The following is a 5,300-nucleotide window of genomic DNA, read 5'->3' as shown; positions in this document are numbered from 1 at the left end:
TAGTTCATCAATTTCTCAAATCATTGTCAACAATCACCATATGCACCACTCTTCCTTCTCTCTCGACTAACTCATCCGCAATACACCAGAAACCTAAACTTCCGTTTACTAACTTTTCAAAGAAAACCCCACTTAAAACTCCTAGGACCTTTCCCATATTTCAATGCTCTAAAATAAGCCCAAGAGTCTTGAAATGGTGTTATAGAAGCTTACAACCTTGTCGGGAAGGTGAAATAGTTGAAAATAAAGTTTAAAATTATGAAACAGGGTGTGTGCGTCCGCACAGGGGTGTGCGTGCGCACGCCCAGAAAGATTTTCAAGTGTGCATACGCACAGGAGTGTGTGTACGCACAGGTACTGATCCTTCCCGACTTGTGCGTGCGCACAGGTGATGAGCGAATAATTTATACGCATTTTGGCATTGTTTTTACATAGTTTTTAGTATGATTTAGTTAGTTTTTAGTATATTTTTATTAGTTTTTAATTAAAAATCACATTTTCGGACTTTACTATGAGTTTGTGTGTTTTTCTATGAGTTCAGGTATTTTCTAGCTGAAATTGAGGGACCTGAGCAAAAATCAGATTCAGAGGTTGAAGAAGGACTGCAGATGCTGTTGGATTCAGACCTTCCTGCACCCAAAATGGATTTTATGGAGCTACAGAACTCCAAATGGCACGCTCTCAATTGCGTTGGAAAGTATACATCCAGGGATTTCCAGAAATATATAATAGCCCATACTTTGCCGGAGTTTAGTCGAAGCAAACTGGCGTTGAACGCCAGTTCCATGCTGCATTCTGGAGTTAAACGCCAGAAACAGGTTGCAAAGTGGAGTTAAACGCCAGAAACAGCTTACAAACTGGCGTTCAACTCCAAGAGAAGCCTCTACACGTGTAAAGCTCAATGCTCAACCCAAGCACTCACCAAGTGGGCCCCGAAAGTGGATTTCTGCATCATTTACTCATTTCTGTAAACCCTATTAACGAGTTTAGCATAAATAGGACTTTTTACTATTGTATTTACATCTTTGTATTATCTTTTGATCCTTTGATCACATTTTGAGGGCTGGCCATTCGGCCATGCCTGGACCTTATCACTTATGTATTTTCAACGGTACAGTTTCTACACTCCATAGATTAAGGTGTGGAGTTCTACTGTTCCTCATGAATTAATACAAAGTACTACTGTTTTTCTATTCAATTCAAGCTTATTCCTTCTCTAAGATATTGATTCACACCCAAGAACATGATGAATGTGATGATTATGTGACACTCATCATCATTCTCAATTATGAACGCGTACCTGACAAACACTTTCGTTTTACATGCAAACAAGCTAGAATGAGTATCTCTTAGATATCTAATACAAGGGACCGAGTCTGAGATATTAGAATCTTCGTGGTATAAGTTAGAACCCATGGACGGCCATTCTTGAGATCTGAAAAGTCTAAACCTTATCTGTGGTATTCCGAGTAGGATCTGGGAAGGGATGGCTGTGACGAGCTTCAAACTCGCGAGTGCTGTGCATAGTGACAGACGCAAAAGGATAGTAAATCCTATTCCAGTATGATCGAGAACCGATAGATGATTAGCCATGCAGTGACAGCGTATTGGGCCATTTTCACAGAGAGGATGGGATGTAGCCATTGACAACGGTTATGCCCTACATAAAGCTTACCATGGAAGGGAGTAGGAATGATTGGATGAAGACAGCAAGAAAGCAGAGGTTCAGAGGAACGAATGCATCTCTATACGCTTATCTGAAATTCTCACCAATGAATTACATAAGTATCTCTATCCTAGTTTATATTTATTTATCTTTTAATTATTAAAACTCTATAACCTTTTGAATCCGCCTGACTGAGATTTACAAGGTGACCATAGCTTGCTTCAAGCCGACAATCTCCGTGGAATCGACCCTTACTCACGTAAGGTTTATTACTTGGACGACCTAGTGCACTTGCTGGTTAGTTGTATCGAAATTGTGAAAAAGAACTAAAATTATGAACGTGCGTATTAAGTTTTTAGTGCCGTTACCAAGGAATGAACGATCATGATTTCGTGCACCAAGTTTTTGGCGCCGTTGCCGGGGATTGTTCGAGTTTGGACAACTGACGGTTCATCTTGTTGCTCAGATTAGGTTATTTTATTTTAAGCTTTTTATTTCTTATTTTCGAAAAATACAAAAAAATTTTCTTCTTTTTCGTTTTTCCAAAATAATTTTCGAAAAATGCAAAAAAAAAATTTTATAAAATCATAAAATCAAAAATATTTTTGTGTTTCTTGTTTGAATCTAGAGTCAAGTTTTAAGTTTGGTGTCAATTGCATCTTTTTAATTTTCTAAAAAAATTATTTTCGAAAATTTCATGCATTGCATTCTTCATGATCTTCAAGTTGTTCTTGGCCAGTCTTCTTGTTTGATCTTCATATTTTCTTGTTTTGTGTCTTTTCTTGTTTTTCATTTGCATTCTTGAAACATTAATGTCTAAAGAATAAAAATTTTTAAGTTTGGTGTCTTGCATGTTTTCTTTTCTTGAAAATTTTTCAAAAATACATACTTGATGTTAATCATGATCTTCAAAGTGTTCTTGGTGTTCATCTTTGCATTCAAAGTGTTCTTGCATATTTTTCTTGTTTTGATTCATAATTTTCATGTGTTGAGTCTTTTTGATGTTTTTCTCTTTCATCATTAAAAATCCAAAAAAAAAATATCTTTCCCTTTTTCTTCTCATCAAATTCAAAAAATTGAGTTGACTTTTTCAAAAATTTTTAAAATTTAGTTGTTTCTTATGAGTCAAATCAAATTTTCAATTTAAAAATTCTATCTTTTTCAAAAAAATCAAATCTTTTTCAATTTCCTTCTTAATATTTTCGAAAAATTTCAAAAATTATTTTCAAAATCTTTTTCTTATTTCTATTCCACATTTTCGAATTTAATACTAACAATTAATGTGATTAATTCAAAAATATTAAGTTGTTACTTGCCTATTAAGAAAGGTTCAATCTTTAAATTTTAAAATCATATCTTTTAGTTTCTTGTTAGTCAAGTAATCAACTTTGATTTTCAAAATCAAATCTTTTTAAATTTCTTTTTTAAAATAAATTTCAATCACAAATTTTTCAAAATCCAATTCAAAATCTTTTCTAACTTCTTATCTTTTCAAATTTGATTTTCAAATCTTTTTCAATTAACCACTTAACTTTTTGATTGATTCTTATCTTTTTCAAAACTACCTAACCAATTCTCTCTCTAATTTTCGAAAATCACCTTCCCTCTTTTTCAAAGTTCCCTTTTTTTAACTAATTGTTTTAATTTTAATTTAATTTGATTTAATTTTTCCTTTCTTAATTTTCGAATTTTTAATTTTAATTCTAATTTAAAAATAAAAATACTTTTATTTTATTTTATCTAATTTTCGAAAATTCTTCTCCCTCACCTCCTTCTATTTATTTATTTATTTACTAACACCCCTCTTCATCTAAGAATTCAAACCTACTCCTCACCCTTGTGTTTGGATTCTCCTTCTTCTATTCATATCTTCTTCTACTCACATAAAAGAATCTCTATACTGTGACATAGAGGATTCCGTATTTTCTGTTCTCTTCTTTTTCATATGAGCAGGAACAAGGACAAGAACATTCTTGTTGAAGCTGATCCTAAACCTGAAAGAACTCTAAAGAGGAAGCCAAGAGAAGCTAAAGCACAACTCTCTGGAGAAAATCTGACAGAAAATTTCGAAAAAGAAGGAGACATGGCCGAAAATAATAACAATGCAAGGAAGATGCTTGGTGACTTTGCTGCACCAAATTCCAATTTACATGGAAGAAGCATCTCAATTCCTGCCATTGGAGCAAACAACTTTGAGCTTAAACCTCAATTAGTTTCTCTGATGCAACAGAACTGCAAGTTTCATGGACTTCCATCTGAAGATCCTTTTCAGTTCTTAATTGAATTCTTGCAGATTTGTGATACTGTTAAGACCAATGGGGTTGATCTCAAGGTCTATAGGCTTATGCTTTTCCCATTTGCTTTAAGAGACAGAGCTAGAATATGGTTGGACTCTCAATCTAAGGATAGCCTGAACTCTTGGGATAAGCTGGTCACGGCTTTCTTAGCCAAGTTCTTTCCTCCTCAAAAGCTTAGTAAGCTTAGAGTGGATGTTCAAACCTTCAAACAGAAAGAAGGTGAATCCCTCTATGAAGCTTGGGAGAGATACAAGGAACTAACCAAAAAGTGTCCTTCTGACATGCTTTCAGAATGGACCATCCTGGATATATTCTATGATGGTCTGTCTGAGCTATCAAAGATGTCACTGGACCATTCTGCAGGTGGATCCATTCACCTAAAGAAAACGCCTGCAGAAGCTCAAGAACTCATTGACATGGTTGCAAATAACCAGTTTATGTACACTTCTGAAAGGAATCCTGTGAATAAGGGGACGCCTATGAGGAAGGGAGTTCTTGAAATTGATACTCTAAATGCCATATTGGCTCAGAATAAAATATTGACTCAGCAAGTCAATATGATCTCTCAGAGTCTGAATGGATTGAAGGAATCATCCAACAGTACTAAAGAGGCATCTTCTGAAGAAGAAGCTTATGATCCCGAGAACCCTGCAATAGCAGAGGTGAATTACATGGGTGAACCCTATGGAAACACCTATAATCCCTCATGGAGGAATCATCCAAATTTCTCATGGAAGGATCAACAAAAGCCTCAACAAGGCTTTAATAATGGTGGAAGAAACAGGTTTAGCAATAGCAAACCTTTTCCATCATACACTCAGCAACAGACAGAGAATTCTGAGCAGAATCAATCTAGCTTAGCAAATATAGTCTCTGATCTATCTAAGCCACTCTAAGTTTCATGAATGAAACAAGGTCCTCCATTAGAAATTTGGAGGCACAAGTGGGCCAGCTGAGTAAAAGAGTCACTAAAACTCCTCCTAGTACTCTCCCAAGCAATACAGAAGAGAATCCAAAAAGAGAGTGCAAGGCCATTGATTTAACCATCATGGCCGAACCTACAAGGGATGGAGAGGACGTGAATCCTAGTGAGGAAGACCTCCTGGGACGTCCAGTGATCAATAAGGAGTTTCCCTCTGAGGAACAAAAGGAATCTGAGGCTCATCTAGAGACCATAGAGATTCCATTGAACCTCCTTATGCCATTCATGAGCTCTGATGAGTATTCTTCTTCTGAAGAGAATGAAGATGTCACTGAAGAGCAAGTTGCCAAGTACCTTGGTGCAATCATGAAGCTGAATACCAAATTATTTGGTAATGAGACTTGGAAAGATGAAC

At 35.6% G+C, this 5,300-nt stretch overlaps 1 non-coding gene across 1 annotated transcript; it reads right to left on the bottom strand.

Annotated features, from left to right (window-relative positions):
* Positions 1-4,142: 4,142 nt before the first annotated feature.
* Positions 4,143-4,250, bottom strand: LOC112780984 (small nucleolar RNA R71). Its single transcript, XR_003191786.1, has one exon. It is a non-coding gene; the product is annotated as a small nucleolar RNA R71 (small nucleolar RNA).
* Positions 4,251-5,300: the final 1,050 nt, after the last annotated feature.

Source organism: Arachis hypogaea, chromosome 19, assembly GCF_003086295.3.
Source record: "Arachis hypogaea cultivar Tifrunner chromosome 19, arahy.Tifrunner.gnm2.J5K5, whole genome shotgun sequence".
NCBI classification, from domain to species: domain Eukaryota; kingdom Viridiplantae; phylum Streptophyta; class Magnoliopsida; order Fabales; family Fabaceae; genus Arachis; species Arachis hypogaea.
The sequence above is the reverse complement of the archived record's forward strand: the minus strand, read 5'-3'. Positions and strand labels throughout refer to the sequence as shown.